This window comes from Bos taurus, chromosome 8 (assembly GCF_002263795.3).
Source record: "Bos taurus isolate L1 Dominette 01449 registration number 42190680 breed Hereford chromosome 8, ARS-UCD2.0, whole genome shotgun sequence".
In the NCBI taxonomy this organism is placed as follows: domain Eukaryota; kingdom Metazoa; phylum Chordata; class Mammalia; order Artiodactyla; family Bovidae; genus Bos; species Bos taurus.
In genome coordinates this window covers 105,160,311-105,179,490 of record NC_037335.1, presented here as the reverse complement: position 1 = coordinate 105,179,490, position 19,180 = coordinate 105,160,311, and the positions used below count along the sequence as shown (strand labels likewise).

At 40.5% G+C, this 19,180-nt stretch overlaps 1 long non-coding RNA gene across 1 annotated transcript in view; it reads right to left on the bottom strand.

Moving 5' to 3' along the window:
* The window catches only part of LOC132346052 (uncharacterized), a 61,352-nt gene extending 42,392 nt beyond the window's left edge, over nucleotides 1–18,960 (bottom strand). Inside the window, exons 1-3 of the long non-coding RNA XR_009495769.1 lie at nucleotides 18,706–18,960; nucleotides 17,736–17,811; nucleotides 5,821–5,909 (exon numbers count right to left, since the gene is read on the bottom strand). This is a non-coding gene — a long non-coding RNA (uncharacterized lncRNA). The remainder of the gene's footprint in view (nucleotides 1–5,820; nucleotides 5,910–17,735; nucleotides 17,812–18,705) is intronic.
* Nucleotides 18,961–19,180: the final 220 nt, after the last annotated feature.

Here is a 19,180-nt window from a genome sequence, read left to right as displayed (position 1 = left end):
ATATGGCTTTGTTGACTAAGCTGAATGAGTATGAAGGACACTTTTAGCCATCAGAAGAGAAGTATTAAGGGTAGGTAGGTCAAGAAAGAAGGCTAAAAGCTACCTATAAATCTCTGAAAGGCTCTCCTTCAGTGAAGAAATTATACCAACCCTCCTGTGAATATAGAGCTACAACTGGAGGATGGAAATTGTAGGGAGAACCATTTTTTGCTTAATACTAGAAAACGTAAGCTGAAAGCTCAAGCATATGAAAGGTCCAGCATCAAGTTCCACTCCTTGATGCCTGCAAGCAGAGATGAACAGCACAAGCCACATCATTTATAGAAGGTGTTTTTGTATGGGGCAGATGGTTAGATCAGAGGTTCATTGAGTTTCTTTCCACCTATGATTTCAATTTGACAAAGAGGCCAATAAATAAGAGACATTTATTAGGCGTGAGGAATGTAATAGAAACTATTTAAGAAAAGACATCCAATATGAAAATTCCTTCCTCTCTCATTTAGTTTTAAACCTAACTCTATTTCCGAAGGTCAAAGGTATCAGCTATTGATTTCATGTTACCCTTAATCTCTTTTATGTTAGACTTTTAAAGGGAGGGAACAAGAAGTCTTTGAGAAGCTCCTCTGGATCAAAACAATAATCCTCAAATCTTCAAGTAAATGCCAATGTCATGTCAATGTCTTTTAATGGAAGGGACTTTAGACAAGGCATAAGGTACGGACCAACTGGTGTTCAGTCATGAGGTAATGTTTGTGATTTTCAAAACTGTAAAGGACAATTTGGGAGAGGCAATGAAGAGATTAAAGAAAGATAGCGGGGGGTTCCATACTTTAAAAGCCCTTTCGAAGTGAATTCTAGAATGTGCCATTCAGATCCCTCTTGGGGAATGAGAGACTTGTTCTCTCAGCCATTGGGAATTATTCTGACCAAGAGCGGTCAGTTTTCATTCCCCTCTAGGAACTGTCTCAGTAGAGCAAGGCCACCTTGACCAAGAGTGTCCCTCCTTCCTAGGGCAGTCTTCATCCAATGACTAACCAATGAAGGTATAAATAAGCCTGAGCCTCTACTTTTGGCATCTCTGAAGGCCCGTCTCAGCTTCAAAGCTCTCCCCGGATTTGATTGACACTTTTGGTGGACTTCATCTCAGCCAACTTCACCTTCTGTTCAATTTTGCATTCCTTCTCAAAGACGTTGATTCTGAAAGTATGACCTAGTAAACCTTCTGCATGCCAATCTATCTCCAAGTTTACTTCCTCACAAACCAACATACTCCACTTTCTTTGACCCTTTGCCTGCTTTCAGTATCACCTCATTTTTTTGGCTAATCTTCACAGCAAAACTCAAAATACCACTCATATTCTTTATTCACCCATGTATCAACAGCCATTCAGATTGTTTCCATATCTTCTCAATTGTGAACAGCGCTGCAATGGAGAGGGAGTGTAAATACCTTTGAGATCCTGGTTGCAGGCATTTTGTATAAAAACCTGGGAATAGGGTTGCTATTTCCATTATATTACAATATATAATATTTTAATCTTTAATTCTTGGAGGGCTCCCATATAGTTTTCTGCTGCATCTGCACCATTTTACATCAACCTCGAGCCTATAAGTGAACACCACTTTATTATACACTCAGCATTCTGCAAAGAGGGTAGGTCTCATCTTAAGCGTTCTTACTACCCACATTCACTGACGTCACTTCTTCACCTTCCCTTCTCCCTTGGACACATTCCCATTAGACTTGGTTGTTAATACTCCACACAAAGGATTCTTGTCAAGCACACTCCAGTTCATCTTGCCAAATCCAGTGGTCAGGTTTCAGTCCTCATCTTAGTTCACCCCGCAGCAACATGTCATAGTTAAACACTCCCTTCTTACGACAATGTCTTTGCTTGGTTTCTAGGACCTAAGGTTTACCTGGTTTTCCTCTCTTCATGTTATTTTCAGTGTCTTTTGCTGGATTACCCTTATCCTCCCAACTTTTAAATGTTGGGAAATGCCAGAGCTCATCCTTGACCTTCTTTTTCTTTTTACCTATATTTACTCCCTAGGTGAGGGGTCAACAAGGTTTTTCTATAAAGGGACATACTGTAAATATTTTAGGTGTGGGGGCCGTGTGTCCTCTGCTTACTGCTTAACTCTGCCATTGTAGCATGAAAATAGCCACAGATATTACATGAAAAAGTGAGAAAGGTTGTGTCTCCAAATAATCTTTTTATAAAAAATATGCAGTGGCTAGGTTTGTCCCACAGGTTATAGTTTGCTAACCCCTATTCTAGATAATCTCTTCTGGTCCCCTAGCTTTCAATATCATGTCTAAACTAAGTTTCAGATTCAGATATCTAAATTGTCACTTGACACCTCCTCTCAAAACTAATGTGTACCCAAAGAAATCTCTTTATATTTTATCCATTTATCCCCCCCCACAACCTATTTTTTCATCCAGTCTTTTTTATATGATCAAATGGCATCACTCTTCACAACACACTCATGCCATCTCATTAGCCTCTTCTTTTATTGCCAACCAAGTTTAAGACACACATTTCTTCCACCTAGATAATTTCAGTTTCAACAGACCTTTATGCTTTACTTCTGACCCCCTTATAGTCTTTCTTTATATGATGGCAAAAGAACACTTTCAAAATTAAAATTACATCTTGACATTTTGCTCCTTGATACTGTCCAGTGGCTTTCCATCTCATTCAGAATAAGTTTCAAACTTTCTACTAAGACTCAGAAGGTCCTAAATGAGCTGGTCTTTCCTCATCATTGTGGCCTTGTGGTCTATTATGCTTTTTCTTGCAACCTAAATTTCTGTATGAAAATTATCCATACATGCTATTTGTTGTGAAAAAAATTTTAGACGTACATGGTCTTCTCCTATTCATTTTTTTTTTCAAGAATTAGAGGATATGCTCTCAAAAAACCTGAGGGAGTAAAGCAAGGAAGAGGAAGGCAAAAATTCAAGAAGACTTGGACAGAAAATAGGAGGAGAGAGGGAAAGGGAAGCAATAGAATAATGGAGATGAAAAGTCTCAGGAGGACAGATAAAAGGCCTGGGAAACAACCATTCCACATAGGAGCTGAGGGGCAGAGAACACGAGAAGTGTCATACTCAAAAACAAAACCCCCAAAACAGAAACTAGAACTGATCGCACTAAGTATTGTTGTTCACATTGAAAGGGGCTTTGCAGTTCTGTTGAAAATATAGACTAACATAACGGCAGGGACTTTAGAAACTCACACATATTAGAACTTAAGCAAGCTAAAAAAGGAGGAAATAATCAACTCCAATGAAAACAAAAAACTATCCAAAAGCAGAAATGTAATCACAATGTAAAAACTGGTGGCTCAGCTGGGACAATAATTCGGTAACTGTGACTCTAGAGAGTCCCTTGGACTTCAGGGAGGTCCAACCAGTCCATCCTAAAGGAAATCAGTTCCAAATATTCATTGGAGGGACTGATGCTGAAGCTGAAGCTCCAATCCTTTGGCCACCTGATGCGAAGAGCTGACTCATTTGAAAAGACCCTGATGCTGGGAAAGATTGAGGGCAGGAAGAAAAGGGGACGACAGAGGATGAGATGGTTGGGTGGCATCACAGACTCAATGGACATGGGTTTGGGTAAACTCCGGGAGTTGGTGACGTGGAGGCCTGGTGTGCTGCAGTTCATGGGGTCACAAAGAGTCGGACATGACTGAGCGAATGAACTGACTGACTGACTGATACAGCTATATAGCTATGAATGCAATTTTAACCTATACAGTGAAGTTTGATGCAGTGGCAAGATCTTTAAAATGTAAGTACACCAGTAGAGTATTTTAGGTATTATTGTGATATAATCATACTTGGAAGGTCATGATTAGAGTATGTGTGTGAATGTGTTTGAATATGAATTATAGAAAATATAAATTCTTATCTTTGATAAGAAAGATAAGATTTTAAAAAATGTTTGTAACCATAAAATAATCCAAATTTAAAAAAAAAGTTTAAATTTAAATGTTTGTAACCATAAAATAATCCAAATTAAAAAAAAAAATGTTTAAATGTGTCTGCCCTTTCAACAATGATACTCTAGGGCATAAAAGGGAATCATTGCCTATGTATCTCCTTTTAAAATGTTTTGGTCTTTGTAAAATATGTAATATATACTTTCAGTAATTTCTAAATTAATTAAAGAAGAATAGAATAAATCAATAAAATAATGCTGACTTCTTGTGGACCAGGCTAAATTTTCCTCTCCCCTCAACCTTTTTTAAATAAAAGTTAAATTGTAGAACCTGAGAAGTACCTAGTACATAGTTAGCCTTCACAAATACACAGCTATTCCCTCATCATAACAAACAAGGAGTAAAATTCCAAGTTGGAATTTTAGTTTGGTTCATAGTATTTAGTTTGGCTATAAAAACAAATTAGTTTACAAAAATGCTTGTTTTCATAAAAGCATTGCTAGACGTTAGGAAGGGCAATAGTTCTTCTGCCAGCTTCAATAAAATAGTGACTAAACTAGCAGTAGACGCTCCCCTCCCCATCCTCAGCCATCAGCTCTCCAGCCATCCATCATTTAGTGCGCTGCTGAGAACCCTGCAGGAGTTCAGAAAACAATTGCCAACTGACTGTCTGGCTCGGATGAGCTATGGCACCGCTAGAGAGAAGGAAGTGAAATTGATTTGTATGAGGCCAACTTTTACAAAGCACAATTCCATTGGGTTAGTTACAACTATTCAATTTCCCAAATAAAAATAAAGGCCTCACTAAGTAACAAATTACACTTTCAAAGGAGAAAAAAATCTAGCTTTTAGATGGTAATATAAGTTTGCTTTATTTTATACGTTTACAGAGAGAGACTGTGTTTTCCTAAGATGCTGTATTCTGCTTCAGAAATATGTAACTTCTCTGATGGAATGCAGTCTTTCATGAACTAAAGCCATTTTCTCTTTTTCTTCTGGAACTGGTTGACACTAAAGCCATTTATGACTCATCAAAACGTGATAGCTTGTGACTCTTGCTCATTGAAGCCCATATGTCTGAGAAACATAGTCTTCCTAAAATGGCACATTTGGGTTGTTTCTGTTACAGCTGATCCTCTCTGTTAAACCCAAGGATCAAAGGCTGTGGGTGGCCTCGCTTTAATCCTTGTGTTTCTAAGAAAGGAAGTAGGGAGGACTATTTGCATCCTCAGTCATGATAGGAATGACCTGCCCTTAGGAACCGACTATTTTATTAAGAATGCACTGACGATCCTATATATTCAGGTGCCAGTAGATATGAGGAGAAAACGTCACCATCCCTGGTCTCGTAGGGGTACGAGCACACAAACAGATACCTGCAAAACTCTGTGGAAAGGACTGCAATAAAGAGAGGCAGTACTGGCAAGATTAAGAAGAGAAGTAAATCAAGCCTGAGACCCCTTTTCAGAAAGGAGAGAGAAAGCGTAAGTGGGGGCTCCTGTAGGAACTTACCTAGAACAAATCAGGCCTGTGAGAGGCACGTTGAACATTTACTCACTCATCCCAAGAAGAACCCATCAAGATTATAGTAGCATTATTATTATTATTCCCATTTAAAAATGTGGAAACAGATATTTAGAGATAAATTATTTGATCAGTTACTTGCAAAGCATTAAAGGCTCAAACAAAAGCTATATAATCTCAGAGACACCCCCCAGAAGAATGTCTAACACACATTTCCTTCGCTGTGATCTCTGCGGTCTCTAAGGAGAAATGTAAAATGTTTAATTCAGGACAATATTTTAATTAACTGGAATTAAAATATGCATTCTTGGCAGGCTGTACTAAGTACTTGTTGTTATTTACCTGGTGTCTGGTTTGGGTCCTTGGGAGTGTATAGATGAATAAGCATATCTCCAGCCTTTGAAATGATCACAGGCGATTGAGGGCAGAGCCTGGAACAGTCATGAAGTCTTATTACCATTTCACCTTCATTCTGTTCAGTCTATCATCACCACCACCAACCATCGCATACTTTACGAGATACATTTTATAATCGTCTCCTTATAGCTCCTTCACCTCATTCTGAGCCTCCCTTCAATCTGTTCAGTGCAGCTAGACTGATCTTTGAGAACACATAGCTTCACTTTGCTTTTTAAGGAAAATTAAATCCACCTCTAGGGCTTCCCTGGTGGCTCAGCAGTAAATAATCTGCCTGCAGTGCAGGAGATGCAGGATACTTGGGTTCAATCCCTGGGATGGAAAGATCCCCTGGAGGAGGAAATGGCAATCCACTCCAGTATTCTTGCCTGGAAAATCACATGGACAGAAGAGTCTGGAGGGCTATACAGTCCATGGGGTCACAGAGTTGGACATGACTGAGCATGCAGGCATATGTACCTCTAATCTTATTCTTTTCTCTAAAACCAACAAAATTCAATAAAAATAAAACAAACAAAAAGAAATAAAGTTTATACTTCTTTCTCATTTTTCCATCCCTACACACACACACACAGTATATATTGCAAGGAGTTACACTGTGAGTTGCTGAGTCTTACCAATGGCTCTTCTCTTCCATCACTACTAATTTTCCACAAAAACACAATAAAGGGAAAGCAAACCTTATTCAATGATTATGTTAATACAAAAAAAGTCAGCATAGGATCTAAAATAATACCAGCAAGAAGAAAGGGGAAAAGGAAATTTACAAAGGAATAATGACCGACAAATACCTCAAAAATCTTACCACAGATAAATATTTGCTACTAAATATTTTGCTGTATTTATAAGATATAAACACACGTGTTCATGAAATAAAAGCTCAAAAAATATTAGGAACTCAAGGAATAGCAACAACAGTGATAAAATAAATGAACTAGGCAAAAAGGTCAGGAATGAAATAAAGTGGAAAAAAAATATGACTATCACTTAAACCTGCATTAAAAGCACCATCTCTATGGGAGAAGTAACGCTAGAGCTATAGAAGCCTGTAGACTTGAGAAAAATGATCTTAAAAACAGAAGTAAAAGCAATTGAAAAAATAATTGGAAAAAATATTTCCTGAAGACATACAAAAGAGATAAAACATGCATATAATTGGTGTCACTGAGAATGCCATCAGGACAAATGAAAGAAAAAAATAAAGTCAAATATCTAAACATGTCACTCCTTCTCCTCACTTCAAAATGCTTCCCACACCTTCCAGAAGGATCCAAAGTCTGACTTTGCTGACACGTTTCTTGCTGTCACACCTCTGTAGATAGTTCTGGAGAGGTGAAGTAAAGCTCCAATGATGTAAGCCCTCAGATTTAAATAGGGATTTACTACACTGGGTATGATGGTAAGCCATTGAATGTTCTGCAAAGAGTATGGCAAGATCATCTTAGTTTTCCACAACAGAAAGTCTGTCTGCTGGGGTACAGAGGGAGAAGGGAGTTTAGATAACATCTCACTGATTCTGTCCACCTTAGAATGAAACACGCAGTAGCTATTCAAGATAGGATTTCTGATCTAAAAACAGCTCACTTCTCCTGAAATGTCTTCACAAAGGACTTCCATTAGTAAAAAAAACAACAAAACAAAAAAAGGAGGGAAATTTCCTTATATGCCCTGTAGAGTGTTGCACCCAAGAAAATCTCTTTCATTTTCAGAATTACAAACTGGCCAAGGGTTCATTTGCTTATTTTGCTTTGACTTTGAATGACAGTATGATAAGTAGCCATCATAGTCAACAAGAGTCTGAAACGCAGTACTTGGATGCAATCTCAAAAATGACAGAATGATCTCTGTTCATTTCCAAGGAAAACCATGCAATATCACAGTAATCCAAGTCTATGCCCCGACCAGTAATGCTGAAGAAGCTGAAGTTGAACGGTTCTATGAAGACCTACAAGACCTTCTAGAACTAACACCCAAAAAAGGTGTCCTTTTCATTATAGGGGACTGGAATGCGAAAGCAGGAAGTCAAGAAATACCTGGAGTAATGGGAAAATTTGGCCTTGGAGTACAGAATGAAGCAGGGAAAAGGCTAACAGAGTTTTGCCAAGAGAACACACTGGTCATAGCAAACACCTTCTTCCAACAACACAAGAGAAGACTCTACACATGGACATCACCAGATGGTCAACACTGAAATCAGATTGATTATATTCTTTGCAAGCAAAGATGGAGAAGCTCTATACAGTCAACAAAAACAAGACTGGGAGCTGACTGTGGCTCAGATCATGAACTCCTTATTGCCAAATTTAGACTTAAATTGAAGAAAGTAGGAAAACTACTAGACCATTTAGGTATGACCTAAATCAATACCTTACGACTATACAGTGGAAGTGAGAAATAGATTCAAGGAATTAGATCTGATAGACAGAGTGCCTGAACAACTATGGATGGAGGTTTGAGACATTGCACAGGAGGCAGTGATTAAGACCACCCCCAAGAAAAAGGCTAAATGGTTGTCTGAGGAGGCCTTACAAACAGCTATGAAAAGAAGAGAAGCTAAAGGCAAAGGAGAAAAGGAAAGATATACCCATTTGAATGCAGAATTCCAAAGAATAGCAAGGAGAGATAAGAAAGCCTTCCTTAGCGATCAATGCAAAGAAATAGAGGGAAACAATAGAATGGGAAAGACTAGAGATCTTTTCAAGAAAATAAGAGATATCAAGGGTACATTTCATGCAAAGATGGGCACAATAAAAGACAGAAATGGTATGGACCTAACAGAAGCAGAAGATATTAAGAAGCAGTGACAAGAATACACAAAAGAGCTGTACAAAAAAGATCATCATGACCCAGATAATCATGATTGTGTGACCACTCACCTAGAGCCAGACTTCCTGGAAGTCAAGTGGGCCTTAGAAAGCATCACTACGAACAAAGCTAGTGAAGTGACGGAATTGCAGTTGAGCTATTTCAAACCCTGAAAGATGATGCTTTGAAAGTGCTGTACTCAATATGCCAGAAAATTTGGAAGTGTCAGCAGTGGCCACAGGACTGGTGGCCAGAAAAGGTCAGTTTTCATTCCAGTCCCAAAGAAAGGCAATGGCAAAGAATGCTCAAACTACCGCACAATTTCACTCATCTCACATGCTAGCAAAGTAGTGCTCAAAATTCTCCAAGTCAGGCTTCAGCAATACGTGAACAGTGAACTTCCAGATGTTCAAGCTGGTTTTAGAAAAGGCAGAGGAACTAGAGATCAAATTGCCAACATCTGTTGGATCATCAAAAGATCAAGAGAGTTCCAGAAAATCATCTACTTTTGCTTTATTGGCTATGCCAAAGCCTTTGACTGTGTGGATCACAATAAACTGTGGAAAATTCTGAAAGAGATGGGAATACCAGACCACCTGATCTGCTTCTTTAGAAATCTGTATGCAGGCCAGGAAGCAACAGTTAGAACTGGACGTGGAGCAACAGACTGGTTCCAAATGGGAAAAGGAGTATGTCAAGGCTGTATATTGTCACCCTGCTTATTTAACTTATATGCAGAGTACATCATGAGAAATGATGGACTGGATGAAGCACAAGCTGGCATCAGGATTGCTGGGAGAAATATCAATAACCTCGGATATGCAGATGACACCACCTTTATGGCAAGAAGAGAAGAATAACCAAAGAGCCTCTTGATGAAAGTGAAAGAGGAGAGTGAAAAGTTGGCTTAAAACTCAACATTCAGAAAACTAAGATTATGGCATCTGGTCCCATCACTTTATAGCAAATAGATGGGGAAACAGTGACAAACTTTATTTTGGGGGGCTCCAAAATCACTGCAGATGGTGACTGCAGCCATGAAATTAAAAGACACTTGCTCCTTGGAAGAAAAGCTATGACCAACCTAGAGAGCTTATTAAAAAGCAGAGACATTACTTTGCCAACAAAGGTCCATCTAGTCAAACCTATGGTTTTTCTAGTAGTCATGTATGGATGTGAAAGTTGCACTGTAAAGAAAGCTGAATGCCAAAGGATTGATGTTTTTGAACTGTGGTGTTGGAGAAGACTCTTGAGAGTCCCTTGGACTGCAAGGAGATTCAACCAGTCCATCCTAAAGATCAGTCCTGAATATTCATTGGAAGGACTGATGCTGAAGCTGAAACTCCAATACTTTGGCCACCTGATGCGAAGAACTGACTCATTTGAAAAGACCCTGATGCTGGGAAAGATTGAAGGTGGGAGGAGAAGGGGACAACAGAGGATGAGATGGTTGCATGACATCACCAACTCAGTGGACATGAGTTTGAGTAAACTCCAGGAGTTGGTGATGGACAGGGAGGCCTGACGTAAAGTAGTCCATCAGGTCTCAAAGAGCTGGACACAACTGAGTGTCTGAACTGAACTGAACTTGAATGACAAACATCTTCTCAGATGCATGTTAGGATGTTTGCTGCAACTGTGCACACCCATGGCTCATTACTACACCCCACGCCCAATCTCAAATTTTAGAAATCTGAACCCACTTGGTTTAGAGCTTGCATATTCTCAGACATTCAATGAATTCTCTTGAGTGCTATCTGAGAATGTTTATCTATGGAGCCAGTGACAGTCTGGGTTACATCCCACTTTTACAAATTATTTCCTAAATGAATACTGGGAGACCCTCTAATGTTCTGTTTAGCTTGAGCAGGGAATTCACTCTGATCTTAGATGGAATAAAAAGTACTAGCTCTGCAGAAGCAACAAAAATTAGACCAACTGTGCATAAACTCTTTATTTCTGTGATCTAGAAGACTAGTTTCTTGAAGGTTAAGAGCACCAATTATGCAATCAGAGAGACTATACACTTACTAAGTGTATAACTTTGGGTAATTAAACTTTCTGGTTTTCAGTTTCTCCACCTATAAAATGGAGATAATAATATTATAGTCTGTACAGGACTATTTGGAGTATTAAGTGAGAAAATAGATGTAAAAGTACCCAATATAGTTTTTGATCCATACTTAAGGGCTCACTGTGATAAAGCGATTACTATATGCAGGATTACCATTATTACTGTAGCCTGTATAACCTAACATCTTGCACTTATAAAGCATTATATAAATTTTTGTGCAAATTTTTAGTTCCCAATATAAAACAGAAACTATATTTTATCCGAAACAGTGAAGACAATACAAAATATCACAGACATTTATAATAATAGATGGCTGTTTAGCATGTAACTTTGATAAATCAATAGTCAAATTTTGTATCTATTTTATAAACAAAATAGTGCGTAAAGACATTTGAGTACATATAGTCACAATCCTTAGGTGAGGTAGTAGACTTTCCCTCAAGTTTTTTTTCCCCCTAGTAGATTTTTAACTTAATATTTCTTAATAACAGAAGTTCTATTGTTTAATAACCATGGAATATCTCATTGTTTTCTTCAAAAGGACTCAAAGTCCTAAATATCCTGATGTACACAATGTGATTACCTATGCAAGGGCTAGAACATGTATAATTTTCCAAACTTTTTGGCCTGGAACCACTTTTCCCTCAGCCTCTATGAACATTTCTCAGAACAGATGTTCCGTGGAAGTCACTTTGGGAATTTCTATATTAGAAAATAGAAAGGGTTATGCCCATTATTTTTATGAGGAACTATTGTTCAGTTTTGCTATGTTAAGGGGCCATGAGGGGAGCCTAAGAATAGAAGTGCTGGGGGATTTCTGCCAGTTGTACTTTTCTTCCTGATGTAAAACTCATGAAACAGCAAAGAAGCAAGCGAGAGAGAGAGAGCCTAGGTCATGGCGCTCATTTGAGCTTGGAAGTCCATTGTCATCACTCTGTCAAATGGCTATAAATTCCTGCAGGAGTCTTCAGCTCTATAACCATCTCCATGTGAACATGGCATGGAGTGTTCTGCCATCCCTTTGGCTAAAACTGATGATCTGGCCAGGAACCAACTTTGAGGTTCTCTATGACCTTCAGAGTCTGTCTGGGCCCCATAAAGCATAGCATACTGCCCAGAGTGGAAAGGCATTTGTGAAATTTATGTCTGAGACATTCCTTTCTTCCAGTTATCCTTCTTATTGCCTTGTGTCAACTACAAATAAGCTTTCCTCTAGCCAGATTTTCTCTCCTTTTGACCGTTCCTTGGTTCTTACGCTTGCTGAATCATTTTCAAGGTTCAAGTAAGCACTCTCCCTCCTGGAAAAACACAGAAGGGCAGCTGTCTCCCTCTTCGCAGTCTCATGACCTCCCAAATATGCCTACATTCTTCTCTACCAACATTCCTAGGTCCAAGCCCTTAGCTGTGTATCATGCATGCGAAAGACTCCAATCATGTTGATTAGTTGTTCACATGTATCTCTTTGAGAAACTGTATAGACAGGACACACAGCAGGCCTTCACTTGCTCTTGCCATACTTCACGTCAACATTTTAAAATATTACTCAAACTCAGTGTTTAGGGAAAATTTAAAACTCTGTTTTCTACCAGCAGTCCTTCCTAGCCTCTTATAAATTATTGGTGAAAAGCTGGACCAATCCCTCCAGTTCTATATATTTTTCAAGAGAAGCATTTAACAGGTATTTAATCCTCAAAAAAATGATGAGGATCATTACTGGTTTAACAGGATGCCTTCTGGGGCCTAATTTATTAATTTAACCACTATTTGTTGAGTGCAAAAAAATATGCCTGACACTGAACTAGGATTATAATGATAAACAAAACACTAACCTGTTTTTTAGTTTCATAGTTTACAGTGAACAAGGAAGGTAGATTGAGCAGGCAGTTATAATACAACATGTTAAGTTTTAAAATAGATGTCAAGACAGGTGTTCCCATTTTGCCAATGAGTCTGGAAGGAATATTTGGGGAAGGCTTTTCCGAGAAGTCTTCCTTGAATTTTCTAATTGGAAATTTGAATAACGAGCAAAACCTAGCCCAGTAAGGACAAGAGGGATTTGGGATGGAAAGGAAGGTTGCCCACTGACCGGGGAGAAGCCGCAAATGCTACTGCACTTAAGGGGGAGGGTGTGGATGAGTATGTGAAGAACATGATTGAGTTTGGGAACTACAGGGTGCGGGCATATGGAAGAAGAGTAGAGGAAGCCGGAGAACTCTGTGGGATTGCTGCTGTTGTTTAGTCGCTCAGTCCTGTCCAACTCTTGGAGACAGCACGGACTGCAGCATGCCAGGCTCCCTGTCCTTCACTATATCCCGGAGTTTGCTCAAATTCATGTCCATTGTCAGCAATGCTATCTAACCTTCTCATCCTCTGCCATGTCATTTTCCTTTTGCCTTTGATCTTTCCCAGCATCAGGGTCTTTTTCCAACACTCTGCATCAGGTGGCCAAAGTACGGGAGTTCCAGCATCAGTCTTTCCAATGAATATTCAGGGTTGATTTCCTTTAGGATTGACTGGTTTGATCTCCTTTGCTGTTCAAGGGACTCGCAAGAGTCTTCTCCAGTACCGCAATTCAAAAGTCTCAATTCTTAGATGCTCAGACTTCTTCTCAGTCCAGCTCTCAGATCCATAAAAGACTATTGGAAAAGCCATAGCTTTGACTATGCAAATCTTTATTGGCAAAGCAATGTCTCTGCTTTTTAATACACAGTCTAGGTTTGTCACGGAGAAGGCGATGGCACCCCACTCCAGTACTCTTGCCTGGAAAATCCCATGGATGGAGGAGCCTGGTAGGCTGCAGTCCATGGGGTCACTAGGAGTCGGACCGACTGAGCGACTTCACTTTCACCTTTCACTTTCAGGCATTGGAGAAGGAAATGGCAACCCACTCCAGTGTTCTTGCCTGGCAGATCCCAGGGATGGGGAGCCTGGTGGGCTGCAGTCCACGGGGTCGCACAGAGTCGGACATGACTGAGGCGACTTAGCAGCAGCAGCAGCAGCAGGTTTGTCACAGCTTTCCTTCCACAGGGCAAGCGTCTTTTAATTTCATGGCTGCAATCACTGTCCACAGTGATTTTGGAGCCCAGGAAAATAAGATTTGTCCCTGCTTCCACTATATGGCCACCCCGACATAGAGAAAGTTTGACGCAGTTCCAAGACTTTAACAAGCAGGGACCCACTGGGGTGTTTTAAAGCAGAAACTTGATGTTATTTGATTTGCATTTTAGAAAAACACCCTCAGGTTCTCTGAAAACCAGAGGTGAACATCCAGTTCTGAAAGGAGGATGAAAGAACCATGGAAGACTTGCAGGAGGTACCTTCTGGGTCCTCCTTCGAGTCTCGGTTTTTCTGAGAGCTCTTTGGTTTCCATCCTCTGGGTGACTTTTGGCCAGCCTCTCCTGAGTGACCAAGTCCACCCACAAACCCAGCTGCACTGCCCTGGCTTTCTCCAGCCTGGAAGAGACATTGTCTGCAGCCAACAATTTATCTCTGTACCGTCCTCCAGTGAGAAGTCAGAAAGCTGTAAATCACTGGTCACACCCCAGGAGGGAAGGTTGGGACCACATTATTTCATGACCAGGAGGAACATGAACTTTTCCCCTGGGGAAGGGCACAAGCATCCCGCTGGGACCCAAAGGGATGCCATGGACCAAGGCAGGTGGACACCTGTCTGGGTTGAGTGACTGATCCACACAGGGCTCCTGTGGCTGAAAAGCAAATGGACTGGATATTAGCTGGCTCTGATCCAAGAGCTCCCAAACTGTGTCCTGTCTGAAGGAGGCCACCTTCCCCCAGGGTGTAGCAATTTCCAATTACTCCATCAGGAAGAAGGAATAGGGGAAATTCCACAACAGGACAGCCAGGCCCCTCTGGGAGGCTTGTTCTGAAGGTTCCTCACCTCTGAGCTCCTTACATGCTGCCCACCCACAGGCTTCTTTATGAAGTTCAGCCAACAGAGCCCCCAGCCCCCAGGGGGAAATGGCCTAATTAAAATCACACTTCTTGCCGCCAAATTGGAAATGCTAGTCTCCGCTCCAAGAATGTCTTGGAAAAGGATCTGGAGTTGAGTGAGTCTTTCCCAGAAGGGATTTTTCCTATTAAAAAAAATGTCAAATACCACAGATAGTGGAGGCGAGGGGCGGGTGTCTCAGTTTTAAATTTTCTGCTGGTCCAAGGCTCCCCTTTCTTTCCCTCTGTGCCCTGGTTTCTTGTTATGTATTATGGAACTTCCACCTCCTCTCTGCCCACGAATCTTGTAAGACTCATAAGAGGAAAAATTCCTCAAGCCCCACAGTTTGTGCAATGCAGTGATAGAAGGTAAGAACACTGGGAACAGCAGGATTTGTGTTTGGTTTCTGACTTTTACGGTTTAATAACTGGACAGGGCATTTTATTGTTTGAAACCATGGTTCTCTTATGTATTTAATAGGGATAAAAAGCATCTCAGGGAGACAATAAGAGCTTGACATATTCTGAGTTCTAGAAAAACTAAGATGGCTCTCCTTATTATAATTACCAGATTCCTTTGCACTGCAGGAGTGTGATCAGTAAAGAGTTATTGGAGTAAGGCATGAAGGAATTACAAATTGAATGCCTGCCCAGTAGCCATTAGACCTTAGAAAAGTAATTTGCCCTCATGAATCTCAATATTGTATTCTATAAAAGAAGAATTTGGAATGGGCCAATCTCTATGATCCTTCCTCGGTCTAGTGTCTCAGAATTCTAGACCTAAAAAATTGATTTCATTGTTCACTTATCCATTCATTCAACAAATATTTCAAATAAAATTCAGTCTTTATTCAGCCCTTGCTGTCTGCCCTGAACAGCATGTGCGCATGTAGCTCATGGACGCAACGACCTCATGTAGTCTTCATATACGCTTGGTTGCTCATCACGTCTGATTCTCTGTGGCCCCATGCCCTGTAGCCCACCAGGCTTCTCTGTGCATGGGATTTTCCCAGCAAGAACACTGGAGTGGGTTGCCATTTCCTACTCCAGGGGATCTTCTGATGCAGGGATCCAACCCATGTCCTTATGTCTCCTGCATTGGCAGGTGGGTGCCTTACCACTAGCCGCCACCTGGGAAGCCCATGGCCCTCATAACAATATAATTTATAATCCTCAAATATTTTTCTTCTGTTTTGAAGTTTGCTGAGAGTCTGAGTCTCTCCTATTTAATCGATCTTCTTTGGCATAGAGATGCTAATTTTAAATAAACTTTTTACCTTCATAATGGAGGAGAAAAGAAAAGCTAACATTTATGAAGTGTTTGCTATGTGCCAGACCCTGAAATCAATTCTTTGCTTACTGTATCAGACTCTTCTGCACCACCTTGGGCTTTCTTAGTGTTGCCTTCTCCTGCCTCTAAACTGCGGGTATCATCTCAGTTTTTATATCTCCTTTTCAAAGGGCAGTTCAGAAGCTTGCCTCTGTGGCCAACTACCTCTGCTCAAGTCTGGGTGGATCCTACCTCTTGGATCTAGCCAGCAGCTTCCCCAGGAAGGTCAGCCTCCCACCCCTTGTTTGCCTCTGCAAAGCAAGGCTGATCAACTAGATGTACTCAGACACTCAGTCATGTCTGACTCTTTGTGACTCCACGGACTGTAGCCCACCGGGCTTCTCTGTCTATGAGATTTTCCCAGCAAGAATACTGCAGTGGCTTGCCATTTCATACTCCAGGGGATATTCCTGACCCAGGGATTGACCCCACATCTCTTACGTCTCCCGTATTAGCAGGCAGGTTCTTTACCACTAGCGCCACCGGGGAAGAACAGCTAGCTACATGTCCTGAATTTCAAGTTTCCTTTGCTACTTCCGGACTTGGATGAAATTCACAGCGCAGGGTGGGAGATCAGATTTTATGAGCAGTTGTCAAAAGAGCCAGATGCAGTAGTGCAGAAACACTGGGTATTAACTGTGAGAGACAACGTGCCAAAGGGGAGGGTAAAGCCCGTCTTCTTCCTCCAGGGAAAGGATTCTCTCTACTAACTGCCTAGGGATGGCCCCTGTGACAAAGTGGACCCACCTCTTATAATACAGTCGTGTCTCTTCAGGATGTATCATGAAACAGCAGACAGCATGGTAGTGTATCACCTTGCATTTATGTCCATCCCACCATGCCTCAGTTTACTTTTCTCACATCCTCCCTACCCTGGGACATTATCTGCTGAAATTAAGCATTTGCACTTAGTCCTTGCATCAAGCTCTGTTTTCTGGAGAACCTGGGCTAAGACCATACAATAGCGTATTTACTTCTCACAGCAACTGTATGGCATAGGATATGTTTTTATTCCCAGTTTATAGAGAAGTACCTAAAGATGTAAAACGAATTGGCCAATATCACAAAGCAAAAAAGAAAAAAACACATTAACACTTAAACAAAAGACCGTCTTACTTCCAATACAACAGTCTTAACCAATATCCCATATCTATTACAAAAATCATTTGTAATGAGACATGTAATCAGTAAATATCTACTGAATATCTTCTATGAGCCAGGCACTCTATCAGGCAGTAGAAAATTAATGGTAAATAAAACACACACAATCCTAATTCAAAAGATGCTCAGTATATTTTGAACACATATATTAGAGTAAGTAACTTTAGTTACTATGATAAATACTAACCTCAGTAGATTAATACAATAAACCATTTTTACTCACATCACAGTGTAATGAGAATATTCCCAGTCATCAACTTTACAACAATAATAATAGAATTAAGAATAAGTTCAGTGTGATATGAAATCATATAGAAAGGAGCTCAACTATGAGAGGAACAGAGAAAAATACTTGATGCTTAAACAGATATTCTGGGAAGCAATAATCGGTCATGCCAAAGGGCTGAATAAATTCTTTAAAAGGGTTTTTAAATTCTTTTTCTTAAAATTGATAATTTCTATAAAGAGCAGTTTTAGGTTTACATAAAACTTGAACAGAAAGTACAGAACACTTCCACATACCTCCTCTCCTTCTCCACCCCCGACTCCTGCCTTTCCCCTGTTATCAACGTCGTGAATTCCTGTGGTATGTTTGTTGCTGTGGGTACACCAATATTTGTAAATTATTGTTAATTAAGGCCCCTAGTTTACATTAGGGTTCACTATGTGTGTTAAAATGTTCTGTTCTAACAACCCCATGACAGGTAACAGCCTGTCAAGCAGAATTATGATGTAGTTTACTTGAGTCTCTTCTAGCTTTTCCTGCTTCAGTCTATGCCTTCTGCATCAGCAGACTCACTCTTCCACTGCTCTCATTATGAATTTTTTGCTCTTCAGAATCCATTCATGGCTGCCCTTTGTTCTGAAGACCAATCTCAAATCCTTATCTGCCTAGATTTGAAGGTCTGCCTACTTCCCCATGTTCATCTCCTATAGTTTTCCTATTTTTTTGTTTCCCTATTTTTAATCTGCTACTCTAGCAAAACTTCACCATTTGCCAGTCATGAGCACAGTTTACGTGAAACTACTTTTTTCTCCCTACTGTACTTAAACGATTCCCTCTATTTGGAATACCCACTGACATATGCTTATAGCTGGCCTCCCCTTTGGAGCCAGCTCCAAAGTCAGTTCTTAGATTTCCAGCTGATGATCTCTCTTTCCTCTGGGTTCTTCTGTACTTAAACTCCCTGCTTCTTAGGAAACACTGAGTACATCATGCCTGGTATTTTATTAAGCCCTCTTCATTCATTACCTTCCCTGAGGTGAAATCCACATTTACACATCCTTGTTGCCTCCATAATACTAAGCACAGGACTGCTCACTTGTCACAGGTCCACAGATATGCTTAAGTGCCATCTTGTCATCAGGACTTTACGTGTCCTTCCTTCCCCTTTTATTAAATCCTAAGGCATAATTCCTACCCCGATTGTACTAGGATGCAAGTCCTGGTAACCAGCTGTATTACTAGCAGAATGGATGGATGCTTACTCACTGTAGAATGAAGGCATGGGTTCCTCTGTCTGAATTCACAACATCCTATGATTCTAACTTGTCCCTCTCTGGATTTCAACCCCAATGTAACTGTCGCTGTCTATGACCACACAGCTCCTTTCTATCCCTCAGCAGTTATGAGTCACAAACAGATCATTGTACTCACAGCTAGACAACTTCCCTTGGCCAAGGGTAAGTTACCCTACTCAGACACCCTAGGAGGTAGTCCTTATCTTCAACCCCTTTGGATCCCTGTGGACACAAGAATTAACTGATACGCGATCATAAGGCTGGATCCCCTGCCCCCAGATGGGACAACTCTGGCACCAATGATGCTTCCGAGTTGCCCATTAGACAAGGCTGACGTTTTGCCTAGCTTCTTCCTTTATTCTATTATCAGAGGTCCTGTCGCCTTTTCTACGAGGAGATCATCTACTATTGAGGAATTTCAGAAAACAAGAGAAATTGCTGAGAGA